Here is a 19,353-nt window from a genome sequence, read left to right as displayed (position 1 = left end):
AAGGTGAGTGGGAGAATAGTGCAACTCGATGAGATAAATAGTATCTTCATCAGATCAAAGGAAAGAGACCTTGGAAGAAATTCCAGAGTTTCCTACTGCGACTGATACAGAAGTCTCTACAATAAAATGTATGAACTTCGGTCGAACTTGCAGCTGAACCACGTAGGCAAGGCTCATGCAAACCTCTCAGGTGCGCAAACGAGATATTGTTGTTAGACAACATTATACCTACGATACACAAGGAAGCGTTGATGGGCCCTGACTCCGGAATTGGCTAAATGCCAATACAACCCGAGTTAGTTTCCATATAAGTGATTCAAGATTAAAACCTTGATACACCTTTCGGAAGACTTAGAGTCTAACGAATATTTATGGAACTTAAAACTGATACGGATAAAATGTTTTATCCATAAAGCTCGACTTGTTGAAATAACAAGTTCAAGAGTTGACTACGATGAGGTTGTTTTCATCGTAGCGATGCTTAAAGTCGGTTCGGGTTGAACTAGCAATTAATACATATTTCAATCATGAGATATGAAACATGGATGATAAAAGGATTTGCATCTGATGGAAAGGAAAGCTAGGACTTGTATATGATACAGTCCAAAGTAATTTGTTGATCCAGAGGATGCTAGTAGGTATGCAAACTTCAGAGTTCCAGCAATGGACAGAAGAGAGCAAAATGGAGTTGGAATCTTCGTGTTTTGATGAAATGGTCAAAGGGGTTTTGACTTCATCAATGGGTAACGAAGATGCTTGTAATTCAAGAAAGTAAGTGGGAGCGTAATAATATTTCTAAAAACCTTATGTGCTTGGCACATTGGTAATTGGAAATAAATTTCTTGACACAAATTAGGACTTCATTTGAAAATAGTTTTTCGATGAAGTGCTTAGGCTAAATAGCCTCAATATTAGGCATGATGATCTATGGAGATAGATTTACCTAATGGGGCTAAGCAATGAATACATATTGACAAGATGCTAAAACCTTTTAGCATTTAAAACGCCAAGGAGTGATTCTTGCCAAAGTCACATGGAAAGAGTTTTTGCAAGACTCGGTGTCCCAAAACACTGATGAGTAAAATACATGATTCCACACACTTTTGTGTTTGGATTAATCATGTATTCCATGGTATGTAAAACAACCAGATATGTCCGATACTCCCAAGGTGTTGCGAGTATGGATACCAAAGTGATCAAATTACTAATCATGGGACAACAGTGAAAGATGTCACAGAGTACTAGAGTAAGTACTGATGACATGGTTTTCTCGCAAGCAGAGATCATGAAGAGTCCGTTGTAAAATGTTACATCGATAGAGTCTTCATCTTTTCTCCATGCGATTTTCGATTTAAATTAAGGGTTTTGTGTAACGCACAATGTGGTGGCACAGTTAGTTGGAATTTGTTCAAACTAGTTACTGTGGCGAATTCTATAACAAGGGCTAAGTATATTGACGCTTTAGAAGCGACAAAGAAGATGTTGAATCATATAGTTCATTCATGAACTTAGTATAGTTCCAAGAAGGCTTTTGACAATGGGACACTACTGCAGGTAGTTGCTCCATAACTCAGTCTGAGGAATCCAGGTTCGACCTGTGATTCACATACATACAAAGCCAAGTCCACACAAAATATGAATTTTGTGAAAACGTGAAAACGCGAGGACATGCAAAGATACACACGGAACTAAAGTCGTCAGATCCGTTGGACATCAGGCTATACCACAAGCGAAGCATATTTACACCGGTGTGCCACAGGTGTGAAGTGCATTAGCATAAGCTATATTATTGACTCTAGTGCAAGTGGGAGTCTGTAGGAGATATGCCCTAGAGGCAATAATAAATGATATTATTTATCTCCGAGTTCATAATTATGTTTATGTTCCATGCTATAACTGCAATGATTCTCGAGTCTGCAATATCCACGAGGCTCGGAGGAAGACTCATATGCACGTGTGGAATAATAAACGGTAAGAAGTATTCCTAGTCTGGCCTCTAAGACTAGCTCAAGTGTTGCATGATGATTCTGTTTTCCTGGTCATGGGCATGTCTATGCCAGCAACTTTGAGGGCACAATGTTAAGAGAACATTTGTGTTGAATCGACCCGGATTGATGTTATGCTATGAGATTCATTCGTCACAAGTTTATTGGTACATAACACAGAGATGGTTAACGTTTGCATGATTCCTTAGACCATGAGAGTATCGAGTTTCTTCATGCTTGCTTCATGAACTTTGGGGTTTGTTAAACGTCATCCGTAAATGGGTGGCTATTACGACGGCTTACGGGTTCATGGAAAAGTGTGTTAAGTAACTTGATAGCTCAAGATTGGGATTTGCTCCTCCGATGATGGAGAGATATCTCTGGGCCCTCTCGGTGTTACGGTATCCATCATCGTCTGGCCAGACACTTTGTGATTTGATCACGGGGATGCCGGAACACAATAACGAGAAAAGAGAACAATACCGGTAACGAGGTAACTAGCATAGTGGACAAGTTGTTGATCCACGGGAATGCCAACATGTCTCACCTCGGGTATTTGTAACATATCGCGAAGCAACAGGAATAGCACACGGCAACTGGAGGTTCACTCGAATATTTATTCGTGTGGGTATAGGGGTCAATATGGGTGTCCACGGCTCCGATGTTGATCATTGATCGGAAGGGGTTCCGGGTCATGTCTATACTTCACCGAACCTATAGGGTCACACGCTTAAGGGTCATCTATCTGCTGAATACTAGACAGGGAGTCTGAGAGAAAATCACCGAAAAAGTTTCGGACAGCAGAATCGTACCGCAGAGAGAGGTCATCGGATAAGTTTCGATGATACCGAAAAGTTGTTTCGGGATACACCATTAAGTCAAATTGGTTTCGGCACATGCCTGATAATTCTTGGAGGATGCCAGAATCATTCTGGAAGCTTTTTGGAATTTTCTGAGATAAAAACCGGAAATGTTCCGGAGCTGCCGGAGCCACTTCAGATGCGTTTCGCAGATGAAAATCACTAAAACCGGAATTGTTTCGGAACGCATTGAAAATCATTTTAGTGGGTACTGGAAATGTTCTTAGCCCACATAAATATTTTCAGTTCGATCAGATGCTGAAAAATGTCGTCGTGAATAGTGAAAATCAGCTTTATGGTTACTTTATGGAAAGCCACCTTTTGGGGCTTTGCTCCAAAAGATCTTGGGGATGACATGGACGGATAGGAGCCATTTTTTGGGCCCGCATGGGGGTGTGGCCGGCCACATGGGGTATCCCCCCATGGGGACCCTCTTGTTCCTTGGTTTCACTCCTAGGTCCTTGTGGAAGGACTTCATTCATGTGCATTTTGGGTTTTTTGTGAAACTAGCCTACCCCCTTGGGATTTCCTATAAATAGAGGTGGAGGGGCAGCCCTCCACACTCATCCCTTTCTCTCATACACATGCCATGCATTATCTGGCTTCTTCTCTCCCTCCCACGAAAAGAGTTTCGTAGAGCCGTAAGGCTGTCTGGGTTCCGGCAGGAACTAGTTCTGGACGGCGAAGCCCTGCCGGATAGATGACACCGTATGTGTGCAACTCTGTAGAGAGATCGTAATTTCGGTCTTAGTTCGTGAGTGCCTCCCGAAGGGCTGTCCGTGTGACCGTCCGAGTTTCGAAGGTCCTGCCGAAGGGCTGTCCGAGTGACCGTTCGAGTTTCGAAGGTCCTCCCGAAGGGCTGTCCGCGACACCATCCGGGGGGCTGTTCGACCGCCTCCCGGAGGGCTGTCTGAGGAGCAGATGAGGGTATACATCCTCGTGGTTGGGAGGTTGTAAATCCTAGCTGCGGGGATCTGCACCGCCGATCGTCATCGACTCTACTTCCCGCTGCGCTACGAGTCGGTAACGAAAAAGATCAAACCATGTATGCAGTCTCCATAGTGGTCCTGGGCTGGTGCGTAGGTCAGAAATTTTTTGTTTTCTGCTGCGTTCCCTTACAGGGCGCCCTAGACGGTTGGTGGTGTTCGGAGCTCAATCATTATGGTGTAAAGCTCCGGGCAAGCGTCGGGGTCTCCAATTAGGTTGTGGAGATCGCCCCGAGCAATTTGACGGGTTCCGGTGACCGCCCCCAAGGGTTGCCAAAGTGTACGGGTTCGGTGACCGCCTCCAAGGGTTGCCATTTGTACGGGTTCGGTGACCGCCCTCAACGGTCCCTTAGTGGAATCACGGCATCTTGCATTGTGCGAGGGCGTGAGGAGATTACGGTGGCCCTAGTGGCTTCTTGGGGAGCACTGTGCCTCCACACCGCTCCAAACGGAGATTAGCATCCGCAAGGGTGTGAACTTCGGGATACATCGTCGTCTCTGCGTGTCTCGGTTATCTCTTACCCGAACCCTTTACTTATGCACTTTACTTTGTGATAGCCATATTGTTTCTTGTCATATATCTTGCTATCACTTAGTTGTTTATCTTGCTTAGCATAAGTTGTTGGTGCACATAGGTGAGCTTAGTTGTTGTAGGTTTTGTGCTTGTCAAATTAACCGCTAGGTTTATTCCGCATTTGTTCAAGCCTAAACCGTAATTATTTTAAAGCGCCTATTCACTCCCCCTCTAGGCGACATCCACGATCTTTCACCCTCGTTGATGACGAGGGCACCGCTGCTGGTGCAGCGCCCGAGCGGCGTCTCCTCCGGCTCGGGCTTGACGGGGCGGAGCGCGGCCGGCAGGCCGGAACCCGACGACGAGGACGACCCCGGCTCCATCCGCCACGGCGTCCAAGAGCTACCACGGCGGCGAGAGAAGGACGACCGTTGCGGGTACTCGAGGCACGGCACGTTGCCGGTCTCGATGTGGTCGAGGACAGCCTCGAGGGTGTGGCCTGGCACGCCCCACCACTCGTGCTGCCCGTCGGCGTTGAAGCAGCTGCGGGGGATGACGTCGTTGGTGGCGGCGATCTGCTCCTCGCGGCGGCGCTGGAAGTACATGGTCCAGATGGTGTGGTTGTCGGTGCCGTAGCACGGCTCGTCCCTCTGCTCCTGCGTCAGGGACGAGCGGATGCGGGCGATCTCGGTCCGCCGCGCCGCCTCCTTCGGGCACCGGTGGCACCGGGACGCCGCCGGCGCTCAGCATCCACGTCCCCAGCACCTGCATGTCCGGGGGCGCCGGGTACTCGGCCACGTAGAGCAGGCGCGCCTCCTACTCTAGGAGGTGGCGGCGGTCGAAACCGTTCGCCGCAGCGCCGTCGCCTGGGTACCTCTCGGCCATCTCTCTCGTCGACGAGAAGTGGGGAGTGTTGCTATCTACGCCGGAGAGGGGGGAATGAGAGTTGTGGCGTCCACCGGCGAGGAGGTCGCCTTTATAGCCATCGCGTGGCGGCGACGAGCTGCATGCCGGACGACGCGTGGCTGGACGCGCGTCGCGGCGCGTTCACTGCGCCGCCCGTGAGGCATCAATGGAGGCTAACCGACGCGGCAGCGCGGCAGCCTTCGCATTGATTCCCGCAGGAACGAAAGCCATGAGCGCGACGAAGCGGCGTCTCGCTGACTCGGCGGGCCCATCCGCTTTCACGCCAAAACCCCTCGCCCCGAACCCAGCGCGCCGGGTTCGGCCTGGGTCCGCCGGTGCCAGTTTCGGCCCAAACCGGCGAATATCGGGCTCCTGGGGGCGCGACTGAGCCGATTTTTGGGCGCCGGTGCGAAAAAAACGCGTGGGGAGGGCCTGTTGGGGGCGCGGCTGGAGATGCTCTTACCTTTTGGAGAGTGGTGTCTCCTAGATTGGTTAGGTGTCACTTGGGAGCCTCCGTCAAGATTGTGGAATTGAACCAAGGAGTTTGTACGGGCAAGGAGATCGCCTACTTCGTGAAGATCTACCCTATTGAGGCAAGTCCTTCGCGGGCGATGGCCATGGTGGGATAGACAAGGTTGCTTCTTCGTGGACCCTTCGTGGATGGAGCCCTCCGTGGACTCGCGTAGCCGCTACCTTTCGTGGGTTGAAGTCTCCATCAACGTGGATATACGATAGCACCACCTATCAGAACCACGCCAAAAATCTCCGTGTCTACATTGCGTTTGCTCCCTCCAAACTCCTCCCCTTTACCTTCATATACAATGATTTACATTCCGCTGCTATACTCTTAGAATTACATGTGTAGGTTGATTGCTTGACTTGTGCTAAGTTGCTAAAATCTGCCAAGACTTAAAATTGGGAAAATGCTAGATTTTTTTGGTCAAGTAGTCTAATCACCCCCCTCTCTAGACATACTTTTGATCCTACAGAATGTCTGAACACTTCAGCGAGAAACAAGAACAAAACCGTCAACGAGATCAACGGTATAGTGAGCATGGTGATGACTCAGAAGGATACCGATGCACCCTGGGTTTTGTAAAGTATCACGAAGCAAAGGGAACATGACATGATTACCAAAGATTCACTCGAATGTCATTCGAGTAATCATAGGGATCAATATGGACGTCCATGGTCCCGCTATCGGCCATTGAACGAAGGGGTTTCGTTCATGTCTATGATTGACCGAACCTGTAGGGTCACAAGCTTAAGGTAATCATAAATCTGTTGAGTATTAGTAGGACGAGAGTATCGAGGATTTATTTTTGAAATAGTTTCATTAATATTCAGAATAGTTTCAAAAGAAACCGAATGCGTTTCGGGATCACCGGAAGGGTTCCGGAGAGTATTGGGTAATACCGGGTATTACCGACAATTAATCTCTACTATTAAAGTGATGGTTCAACCTCGTTCGCTACCCCCACCCTCGTACGATAGCAGACCGAAAAAATCTCCCAAAAAGCCCACGCGCCAAACCAACGCAAAAACTGGGAATGAACCCACGTCCTCCACCTTCTCCCACGACCCAATCTCCATCTACATATCTCCCCCTTCCACTGGCGTCCCCCCCAACGGCGGCCCCTCTCTCCCGCATCAAGCACCGCACCGGCCGCGGCACCTGTGGAACACCCACCATCTCCTCCTCCTCTCATTGCCCTACCTCGCAGCCAGTGTCACCCGTCCGCACCCCCAGCAGCCGCCAGATTGGTTCGCCATCCCGCCGCACCAGCCATACGCGTTGCTGCGGCCAGCCACCACCCCAATCCGCTGCATATTGGTAGGCACAGCCGTCTCCCTTTGGTTGAGTCCTTCAGTGGTCCGTCTACCTTGACACAGCCACCCGCTGGCCGAGCGAGAACGCTTTGGATCGGAGGCATGCGGTATTGGATGGAGGATATATAACTACATCTACAGTTGGTCCGTGAGCAAGGGTGAGGTATGTGTATCTCGTTCTCTTCTCTGCACCCACACCCTTTAAATATCTGAATGTCTGATTGAATGTTAGCTTAATAGCCTCCTGTGACAACCGACAGCAACCAAAAAAATGATGGCATTAGCCCATTGCCTGATGAAGAAGATGAGAGTAGGGAAGAAGATGGTGATGAGGTGGAGGAGAGTGGTGGTGGGCACATCCTCGCTTGTACGCATGTTCACTCATTGGGCGACCTTGTTGCTACATCATTGCGTGGATCCCGGCCACGTCCTACTCAATCTGTGTCTTCACTGACCTTTCTGCCTACAAGATTTCTGATCACACGCCCTACTCAATCTGTGTCTTCACTGACCTTTCTGCCTACAAGGTTTCTGATCACATGAGAGCTGTTTTTGTCTTGGATTATGCAAATATGAATATGTTGTAAAGCAATCATGCTGCCTCTGTATAGTTATTTGAAATTCCAGTTTAACCGAATCCATTTTATTTTATTAGCATCCATGTAGTTCACTGCTGGAGTTTGCACATTTAATCTTTATTACTACAGTTTCTTGATTTTGAATCTTATAAAGTGGTTCATACCAGTACCTAGGCGAAAAGTTTTTATGATCTAATATGGATCTCTATTATGATTATTTGTGAAAAGTATTCTTGCTCCAATAAAGATCAATATTATGATTTTAGGTGAAAAGATTTCTTCCGTAAAAAAATTCATTAGTACTGAAACTAAAATTTTGCTCTTTTTTGATGTCCTCTAGCAGGGCCGAACAGGAAAACCTCCCCGCCACCATTAGGGAGCTCTTGGTTGCACCGCAAGATGCAAGGCCTTTTCAAATCACTCATGTCGCTTAACTGCTATGGACTCTCGCTGGTCAAGATGAATCATTTTGTGCAGGTTAGCCTCACCCACTTCTTCTTGTCCTACTGCGACATTTGGACAATGACGGAAACTCTCAAGGAACACGCCGGTCTCTGGCATGATTTCCTTTCCTCGTGCAATGCGTGAACCCCTGTAACTCTCTGTCACGTTTTGAAATATATTCAGGTGGGGAGCCTTTCCCCCCGTGACCATTAAAAAAAATTTGGACAATGACATTCAGTTCTAGCAAAACTATTGTGGAGGCGCAGGCTAGACCAGTGAAAGAAAGAGCTTGTCATTGGATGATGTTCATGGTCCAAGATTTTGAGTTGCGTTGCCTCCTCCTTTACGAACATCTACAACATATCTGGTGATATGCCTCTACGGGTAGTAGTTAATCGTTGATGAGTTTTTATTTTCCATGCCATTCTTTGTCCGTTGTGCTGGTCATGGAGCGGAGGGACAGTGAGAGAAGACGAGAGAGGGACAGGGAGGGAGACACATCAGGGAGGAGTGTGGTGGCCACATAGGAATAAACGGCTGTGTTCATAGCTGGTAGAGATGTGGTAAATGTGCAAGGCAATGCGGACCTACCGGTGTGATGGTCGGTGAGCCAAGGGAGCAGCTAGCCGTCCCATCCCTTAATGGCCCGTGGAGTCTGGTGGACAGAGCCCACGGACATGCCTTTTCCTTGGTGCGGGCAAGGCACACATAACTCCGGGTATGTACTTTTAATTAGTGAATTGAAAGAAAGAAAAGGAAAACATGATATTTGTTTGTCCACATTGCTTCGTGATCATGTTTGTTTGTGAAGAAAAATAGCATACCACGTTACTGACTGTTTTGAGTATTTTATGTTTTAGTTATTTATTTTAGAACAAATTGTATTTCAGCAGGGTGTTTAAAGGCGAGACATCATCTTTGATGTTCGTCATTTTCTTTAGATCGTTATCATCCTATTTTGAATGAATACACCAGAGTTGTGTTTAACTGTACTTTAATTTTTTCTTCATGCAATCTCTGTTCTGTTCTGCTTGAATTTGTATCAAGGGTCAGAGTTTGGTTTCATGCATCTTGCGACAACTTAATCTATTTCTTGAGCAAAGCTTCCCGAATCCCGATGGACATCCTGCTTCACATTTTGCAAAGGTGCTCCCATGGTTGCTCCAGTTACTCAAGCGCAGAGCCGCCTGCTTGCATGAGATTTTCTCCGTAGTCGCGCTGCCTCTCTGTACCTGAACCACAATGTGACCGCAGTACAACAATGAGGCTTGATTAAGTCGAGAAGGCTTTGAGTGAGCTCCACACAGCTATTGACCGGGTCTTTGGTAAGTGGACAAGCCAAGTTAGTGCATGTTCGATTTATCTATTTACATTATTAAATGGGTGTCAGTTCAGGGTTTCAATTTTGATCACTCTCTAGGACACTTCTTTCGGGAAAATAAACTTGATAAACTCCTTTTTCACTCTAAGGTTTCAGTTGTGAGTAATTGTTAGACTTGACCATTTTATTCTTTAGATATTCTTTCAAGCCGTAAGCACTGAACAGTTACTGCAATGACAGTTTGTGTTACTGAAGTCCATTTAGTCTTCCTGTTAAAATAATACTCCAGGATGATTTAGCTCAATCCAGGATGTATTTCTTGTATAATTAACTTTTGTATATTCTAAGAACACAATTGCTGTCCTTTAATTAGAATAGTTGTCTTTTCTATTACATCATTTCACATGTTTCACCTTTTCTTGGCTGGGTCATGTTGTGTGAAATAGTTATACTATATCATTTCTTCTTCATTCTTGTACCTATAGTATTAGTTCTGATTCGTTTTGCTTTTGTCTGCAGGTCACTGTCAGGCCTGAGGAAGTGCATACTGAAGAAGACAAGGAGCACATGGGGTAGAGCAATGTGTTTTCGATGTCAGAATCAGAATGCCATGAGAGTTCTAAATGTGCTTGCGTGGGCCATGGGTGTGTGTGTTTCTGGAGCGTGTGGGTTATTTAATGCGCTACTATCATCAAGGCGAGGCATTGATGATGAAATAGAATTTTGAATCCCATCCGCCCCATATCTGAACTCAACAAAAGAAGAAAGATAAGGTTGCTAATCCTCTTTGGGGTTGATTTGGTGTAAGATCCTGATCCGCCTTCGGTTGAGTTGGAGGAAGGCTGAGAGAACTCCATTCAAACTCAGTACACGTAATAGGCTTCTTGTAGTACACATAGAAAGCATCTGGGAGTGGCTGATGGACATCATCATGGTGCTCACCGAAGGTGGCAATCATTGAGCAAGTATGCAGATCGACATGCAGACCTAGCGTTGTAACTCATTTCATCAATTGGCTTAAACAGGAACTCAGGGCGGGCAGCAGTTGAATCACATCTTATTGATACAATTATTGATCAAATCAGTGCCAACTCTGTGCCAAACTTTACCGACAATGAAATTATTCCTCTCTATTCATTCAATTGATTGTTTGAGGAAAAATAGATTAGAAGAACTTTTGAGTTGACAAAAATATACACGGTTGAAAAATAAGAATTTGAAAGGAGTGATTAAACACGGTGATGAGAATAAAGGTTAAGGGGAAGGAGGTCTGATTAGGATAGGTGTGAGAGAGGGAACCACTTGCATATGAATGCAAACTAAATGTTATCATGTTTGACACATATTTTTTTAACCAAAACGGTTGTTTGATCGCTACATTCTATTATTATTCCGTGGCAACGCACGGACACTCAGCTAGTATATATAGGTGGAAAATGATTCCGGTAATGCTAAATTATATATAATATCCTGAGTAAATTTTAAATAACTTTTATATTTAATTTAATATCAACGGCCTAAAAAGGCCGAGTTGTTAAGGAATAATTGGACCACCAAGGCTCAATAGGGGAGGCGCCCCCTTTCCCCCTTGAGGGTGCCTGAATCCTAATGGAGAAGTAGCTCAAAAAGAAAAGAATCCTAGTGGAGAAGGACTCCTCCCACCTTGGCCCGGCCAAGAGGAGGTGTTAGAATAAATCGGAGCTCTCATATGATGCCCAAGCACACAAGCAAAACCTAACATGGTACACTCTCATGTACTGATAGCAAATTCAACCAAGAAAAGACTTCTGGTCTTTCACGTGTAGTGGCTCCGGTCTTGGCTCAACTTTCCAATGCTAGCTATTTGCTTTGCCAAGCCTGTGCTTTGCGATGTACGCGTATCAATGGATATTTTCTCCGCTCAAATTGATCTGTTGCCTTGCCTTGGATACGAGAGGCCGCTACCTCCAGGGACTCGGTCCCCTTTTTTTTCTCCAAAACAGAATCTCGCACGCAACCTTGCTGTCACGGTCGAGCGCCCGTGCTGGCCTCCTGAACGCTGCCATCATCACACGCGTGGTAACTGGGCCTGCTGGACAACCCAACCTACATGGGCCGCCGTGCTGCCGCACGTGGGCTTCCAACGCCGGGACACGTCACGCGTCTGGCCGCTCCACGACCAGGCGTAGCTGCACGATCGCTGCCGCCTTCGAGTGTGCTTTCGCTGCCGCCGCTTCTGCGTTTCTGACCGCTGTACGCTCGCCCAATCGATCCTCCTGATCCATCGCCGCACGTCAAGTTTGTTGCGCGTACATGTGCCTTCCACTAATATGCTTTCTTCAATCTTACAAGAACTACACTGCAACCGGCGCATCTCCAACTCAATACTTCCTCTCGATCAACAATCCACTGCCTTTGAACAACCTAACTCATAATACCACTTTTTAGAATAAATCCGAAACACTTTGTCGATCATTCAAGAACCAAGCAATCACCGACACCGAGATTTGTTAACGAGGTTCACCGATATGGCTACATCCCCGGGGCCTCACTATGGGCGCTCCTCCCCATGACACCGCTACAATACCTCATCGGGTCGCCCTGGACGCCGGCACATGCCGCCGGCTTCCCCTGCGTTCCTGTGCTATTATGTTGGCATAAGTTATATCATGTGTCTACTCTCGCTCTATATGAGAGGTCTAGGATACAAGTTCCTACTAAGACACGACTCTATATCCTATCTAAACACAATACTACTCACAGTTCAACTGTAACCTAGCTTGTACACAATATTCGACACAACTCAAATAAACTCCACCATGGCGAATATTCTCTACCACCTTGAATTCGCCAATACGTCAAACTTTAATGTACATTGGACTTGAACTTATCCCATGAGTACCACTGCTACTCCAAAGACTCCATGTAACTCCACCTGCAACTTATAGTCCCTTCTTTTCTTGACCACAGTCAACATTCGAGCAAAATTAAGTTCCTTGTTACTCTAGTTTGTGCTCCCAACTTTCAGAGTATCCGTCCAACGCCATCACACACTGATCACTGACCCACGTGAAAGTGAACAACTCGCATATTGGGTGTCACACATAAGAGTTACCTGAACTCAACATCACCACTCTTCCTTGACCGCCCGTCTGAAACTTGAAGGAATTTCACCATTACTTGTAGTCATCTTGAGTCAAATTCACAGTTGTCTCACCACATGTATGACCACGAGAGCCCTGGCCCGTCTCCATGTTCCGTGCGCGCCGCACGCCTCGCCGCTATCACCGCGTCGAGCCTCCGCTGTCCCGGTCGAGTCTCAAGGGTCGCGAACCCACACCACTCAACCCCCACTGCAGAGTACCACCGATCATCGCCGATCGATGACGAGTTTCACGCTTCCATCAGACCATTAGGCTCCAGTCCGAACTGCATGTCCCTCGCTTTTCCCCGCTGAATAGGCTTCGACTCTCTATCGACTTACGCCGTAGCCCCTCAATCATCACCGAGTGAAGATTTCTAGACTCCAACTCCACCTTCAACATGACTCCATGGTAGATGATCACTCCACCCCTTGCGCCCCGTCGACTTCAAGCTCTCATGTGCACCGTCTTGAATCAACCCCGCGTCATAGTCTTGTCGAAGCTACACAAGCACTCAGCCTCATCCTGCGTGTTTCCACGCCGAGAAGTCAGTCACCATCAGCATCACGCTCATATGTCGTCGTCGCCAATCCCACCATAGTCTTCTGTACCAACCGACTCATGTGTATCCGTCAGACTGTCTAGTCCAACCCAGGCTCCCAAATCTTCTTTGGTGAATTCCATCCATCACATGATAATTCCATCTTAGTTGACATGACTTCCTGCAACGCCTTCAATCATCCATGTTACGCCAACAAATCTTTCACCTTGTCTTGCAAAAAATTATCCGAGCTCATATATAGCGAGGGTAGACACACGATGTAATCTATGCCAACATAATAGCACAGGAACACAGGGGAAGTCGGCGGCATGTGCCGGCGTCCAGGGCGACCGGGTGCAGTATTTTAGCGGTGTCACAGGGAGGAGTGCCCATAGTCAAGCCCCGGGGATGTAGCCATACCGGTGAACCTCGTTAACAAATCTCGGTGTCGTCCACGTGCGATTGCTTGGTCCTCGGATGATCGACGGTATGCCTCGGATTTATTCTAACAGGATGGGAGTCCCCCCCCTTGTGGTTCCCCGTTCTCTCCTCCAACCTATATATACTTGAGGTCTTGAGCTCTTTTGAGCACACATGTTTTGGATCCTCCTTTAGTTCTTCTAGTTCTAGTTCTAGTTCTAGTTCTAGTTCTAGTTCTAGTTGGTCCCACTTGACTAATTAGAGCTAGGTCTAGTTCCTCTAATACTCATAATTAAAATCCTAGTGTGGTTCTAATCTCCTTCCTCAAATTGTTCGGCGATGATTGGCTCTGGACGGCGAAGCGCTGCCGGATCGAGAAGACCATATGCTTGCAATGAAGTAGAGAGGCCATGTTTTTTGTCTTTCATTCGAGGGATCATTCAAGGGCGGTTCGCGGGATCGTCATCAACGTTCGAGGGACTCCAAGTACGATCTACACTGACTCATCTACTTCTGGAGAACTTCGGAGTCAGTAATGATTGTTGATCCAAACCCTATATGCATCTTCATATTGTTCCTCGGTGATCGTAAGGCAATTTTTTTTGTTTTCTACTATGTTTCCCTACAGTGTTATCAAAGCAATTGTATGAGTAGATGCATGTTTCGATCTAGATCACATGTGGATGTGAGGGTTTGATGTTCTTTCTATGCTTCCCTCGAGTGTTGCTTCGGTTCAGCTCATTGATGGCATGATGTCGCTTTTACAAGGTTCTGACCATGTCGTTGTAGTTGTTCGGGGAAGGAGCGGCGTGGAGGACGGCGAGGAGCGCCGGGGCGTAGGGGGAACTGATACGTCCATTTTGCATCATGACTTCTTACTATTATTTATAATGTTTTTATGAATAATAATGCTTTATGGAGTAATCCTAATGCCCTTTCTCTCGTAATATGCTAGGTTTACACAAAGAGGGAGAATGCCGGCAACTGGAATTCTGGACCTGAATAAGCTACGTTAGAGTTACCTATTATGCACAACTCCAAATGAACTGAAAATTTACGGAGAATTATTTTGGAATATATAAAAAATACTGGAGCAAATAACTACCGGAGTGGGCCACCTCGTGAGCACAAGACACTAGGGCGCGCCAGGCACCCCAGGCACGCCCTGGTGGGTTGTGCTCAGCACGGCCCACCTCCGGTGCCTATCTTCTGGTATATAGGTCATTTTGACCTAGAAACAATCTGCAGAAGACTTTCGGGACAGAGCGCCGCCGTCTCTAGGCGAAAGTTGGGAAGGAGCACTTTTGCCCTTCGGCGGGGGAACTTCCCTCCCGGAGGGGGAAATCAAAGCCATCGTCATCACCAACAACCCTCTCATCTCTGGGAGGCCAATCTCCATCAACATTTTCAACAACACCATCTCCTCTCAAACCCTAGTTCATCTCTTGTGCTCAATCTTTGTACTAGAACCTCAGATTGGTATCTGTGGGTGACTAGTAGTGTTGGTTACATCTTGTAGTTGATTACTATATGGTTTATTTGGTGGAAGATTACGTGTTCAGATCCATTATGCTATTTAATACCCCTATGATCATGAGCATGATTATCATTTGTGAGTAGTTACTTTTGTTCTTGAGGTCACAGGAGAAGTCATGTTGCAAGTAATCATGTGAACTTGATATGTGTTCGATATTTTGATGATATGTATGTTGTGATTCCCTTAGTGGTGTCATGTGAACATCGACTACATGGCACTTCACCATATTTGGGCCTAAGGGAATGCATTGTGGAGTAGCTATCAGATGATGGGTTGCTAGAGTGACAGAAGCTTAAATCCTACTTTGCGCTACTTCGTAAGGGACCGATTTGGATCCAAAAGTTTAATGTTATGGTTAGATTTTATCATAATACTTTTCTCGTAGTTGTGGATGCTTGTGAGGGGGTTAATCATAAGTAGGAGGTTTGTTCAAGTAAGAACAACACCTAAGCACCGATCCACCCACATATCAAATTATCAAAGTAGCGAACACGAATCAAACCCACATGATGAAAGTGACACGGTGAAATTCTTGTGTACCCTCAAGAACGCTTTGCTTATTATAAGAGACCATTTTGGCCTGTCCTTTGCCACAAAAGGATTGAGCTACCTTGCTGCACTTTATTTACCATTACCGTTAGTTGTCCGTTTCAAATTATCTTGCTATCAAACTACCTGTTACCGACTATTTTAGTGCTTGCAGAAAATACCTTGCTGAAAACCACTTGTCATTTCCTTCTGCTCCTCGTTGGTTCGACACTCTTACTTATCGGAAGGACTATGATTGATCTTCTATACTTGTGGGTCATCAAGACTATTTTCTGGTGCCGTTTCCGGGGAGTGAAGCAGTCTTGGTAAGTGGAAATTGGTAAGGAAAAAATGTTACTACGTGCTGAAATTTATTGTCACTTGTTACTATGGAAAATCATGCTTTGAGGGGTTTGTTTGGGGTATCTTCACCTCGACCGAAGGCACAATTAGTTGCTCCTCAACCTACTGCACCAACTGAAAATATTGGTTATGAAATTTCTTCGGGTATAATAGAGCAACTGCTAGCTAAACCCTATGCAGGAGATGGAACTGAACATCCTGATATGCACTTGATCTATGTGGATGAAATTGATGGATTATTTAAGCTTGCAGGTTTTCCCGGATATGAAGCTAAGAAGAAGGTTTTTTTCCTTTATCTTTGAAGGGAAAAAACATTGACATGGTATAGGCTATGCGATTATATTGGATCTTGGAACTAGAATCGATTGAAATTGGAATTTCACCAAAAAAATTATCCTATGCATCTAGTTCATCGTGATCAGAATTATATATATAATTTTTGGCCTCGTGAAGGAGAAAGTATCGCTCTAGCTTGGGGGAGGCTTAAGTAATGTTATCTTCATGCCCCAATCAGGAGCTCTCTAGAGAAATTATCATTCAGAATTTTTATGCTCGGCTTTCTCATGTTGATCGATCCATGCTTGATACTTCTTGTACTGGTTCTTTTATGAAGTAGACTATTGAATTCAGGTGGGATCTTTCAGCAAGAATTAAACACAACTCTCAAGATTGGGAACTCGACGAAGGTAAAGAGTCAGGTATTAAGATTGAGTTTGATTGTGTTAAATACTTTAGAATACCAATGATTTTCACAAGTTTAACACTAAATATGGACTTGACTCTGAGATAGTAGCCTCCTTTTGTGAATCGTTTGCTACTCATCTTGATCTCCCCAAGGAGAAGTGGTTTAAATATCACCCCCTATTAAAGAAGAAATTAAAGAACCGGTCATAGTTAAAGATGAAACTATTATTTACAATGTTGACCCAGTTGTGCCTACTGCTTATATTGAAAAAACACCTTTCCCTGTGTTGGATAAAATAGCATGTTAAGGTTTCAACTATAGTTCACAAAAGTAATATTAAAGGACCTAAACCTTCTGAGCAAATTAAAGTAGAACCTACTGTTCCTATGGTTAAAGATCTCCTGGTAGAAAATATTGATGGGCATGTTATTTACTTTTGTGATGAAGCTGCTAGAATTGCCAAACCCGATGATAAAGATAAACATAGACATGATGTTGGCATGCCTGTTATCTCAGTTAAAATAGGGGATCATTGTTACCATGGTTTATGTGATTTGGGTGCTAGCGTTAGTGCTCTTCCTTTTACCTTATACCAAGAAATTATGAATGACATATCACCAGCTGAAATAAAAGACATAGATGTTACTTTTAAACTTGCTAACAGAGACACCATGCCACCACTTGGGATTTTTAGAGATGTTGAAGTCTTGTGTGGGACAACAAAATACCCTACTGATTTTCTATTCCTTGGTTCCCCACAAGACGATTTTTGTCCCATTATCTTTGGTAGACCTTCCTCGAACACCGTTAATGCTAAAATAGATCTTGAGAAACAAATTGTCGGTGTTAGCTTTGGTGATGAGTCTCATGAGTTTAATTTCTCCAAGGTTAGTAGACAACCTCATAATAAAGAATTATCTAGTAAGGATGAAATAATTGGTCTTGCTTCTATTGTTGTGCCTCCTACTGATCCATTAGAACAATATTTGCTAGACCATGAAAATAATATGCATATGCATGAAAGAAATGAAATAGATAAAAATCTCTTCAAACAACGACCTCTGCTCAAACACAATTTGCCTATTGAAACTCTAGGAGGTCCTGCTCCACCTAAAGGTGACCCGGTGTTTGAATTAAAACAATTGCCTGACACTTTGAAATATGCTTATATTGATGAGAAAAAGATATATCCTGTTATTATTAGTGCTAACCTTTTAGAACATGAAGAAGAAAGATTATTGAAAATTCTGAAGAAGCACCATGCTGCTATTGGATATACTCTTGATGATCTTAAGGGCATTAGTTCCACTCTGTGTCAGCATAAGATTTATATGGAACCTGATGCTAAACCCGTTGTTGATCATCAACGACCTTTGAATCCTAAGATGAAAGAAGTGGTAAGAACTGAAATACTAAACCTTCTGGAAGTAGGTATAATCTATCCCATAGCTGATAGTAGATGGGTAAGTCCCGTTCATTGTGTCTCTAAGAAGGGAGGTATTACTGTTGTTCCTAATGATAAAAATGAACTTATTCCACAAAGAAATGTTATTGGATATAGAATGGTAATTGATTTTAGAAAATTGAATAAAGAAAATAGAACAGATCATTACCCTCGGCCTTTTATTGATCAAATGCTAGAAAGACTATCTAAGAACACACACTTTTGCTTTCTTGATGGATATTCTGGGTTTTTTCAAATACCTGTTTCACAACCTGATCAAGAGAAAACCACCTTTACTTGCCCTTTTGGAACTTGTGCTTATAGATGTATGCCCTTTGGTTCATGCAATGCACCTTCTAGCTTCCAAAGATGTATGACTGCTATATTCTCTGATTTTTGTGAAAATATTGTTGAGGTTTTCATGGATGAATTTGATGATTGCTTAAGCAACCTTGATCGAGTTCTGCAGAGATGTGAGCAAACTAATCTTGTCTTGGATTGGCAGAAGTGCCACTTTATGGTTAATAAAGGTATTGTCTTGGAGCATAAAATTTCTGAACGAAGTATTGAGGTGGATAAAGCTAAAGTTGATGCAATTGAGAAAATGCCATGTCCTAAAGATATTAAATGTATTCGTAGTTTCCTTGTTCATCCTGGTTTCTATATATAGGAGGTTTATTAAACACTTCTCTAAACTTTCTAGGCCTCTTACAAATCTTTTACAAGGATGTTCCATTTGTTTTTGATGACGATGGTGTAGAAGCCTTTGAAACACTTAAGAACGCCTTAACTTTTGCACCTACTATTCAACCACCTGATTGGAACTTGCCTTTTGAAATTATGTGTGATGCTAGTGATTATTCTGCTGGTGCTGTTATAGGACAAAGAGTAGATAAGAAAATAAATGTTATTCATTATGCTAGCAAAACCCTAGACGGTTCCCAAAAAATTATGCTACCTACTGAAAAAGAATTTTTAGCAGTCGTGTTTGCTTGTGACAAATTCAGATCTTATATTGTTGATTCCAAAGTAATTGTTCACACTGATCATGATGCTATAAAATATCTTATGAAAAAGAAAGATGCTAAACCTAGACTCATTAGGTGGGTTCTTCTACTACAAGAATTTGATTTACATATTACTGATAGAAAAGGAGCTGAGAACCCCGTAGCTGATAACTTGTCTAGGTTAGAAAATATTCTTGATGACCCTCTACCTATTGATGACAGCTTTCCTGATGAACAACTAGCTGCAATAAATGTTTCTCATAATACTGCTTGGTATGCTGA

The 19,353-nt window shown here is 44.7% G+C and overlaps 1 long non-coding RNA gene across 2 annotated transcripts; it reads left to right on the top strand.

Annotated features, from left to right (window-relative positions):
- Positions 1 to 6,872: 6,872 nt before the first annotated feature.
- LOC123178188 (uncharacterized) lies at positions 6,873 to 10,526 on the top strand. 2 transcript variants are annotated; one of them, XR_006489393.1, is made up of 4 exons: positions 6,873 to 7,244; positions 7,342 to 7,608; positions 8,003 to 9,428; positions 9,944 to 10,526. It is a non-coding gene; the product is annotated as an uncharacterized lncRNA (long non-coding RNA). The 2 variants fall into 2 exon arrangements; XR_006489388.1 differs by having other exon boundaries at positions 8,000 to 9,428.
- The last annotated feature ends 8,827 nt before the right edge of the window (positions 10,527 to 19,353 follow it).

The sequence above is a fragment of the Triticum aestivum genome, chromosome 1D (genome assembly GCF_018294505.1).
Source record: "Triticum aestivum cultivar Chinese Spring chromosome 1D, IWGSC CS RefSeq v2.1, whole genome shotgun sequence".
Classification (NCBI taxonomy): domain Eukaryota; kingdom Viridiplantae; phylum Streptophyta; class Magnoliopsida; order Poales; family Poaceae; genus Triticum; species Triticum aestivum.
The sequence above is the reverse complement of the archived record's forward strand: the minus strand, read 5'-3'. Positions and strand labels throughout refer to the sequence as shown.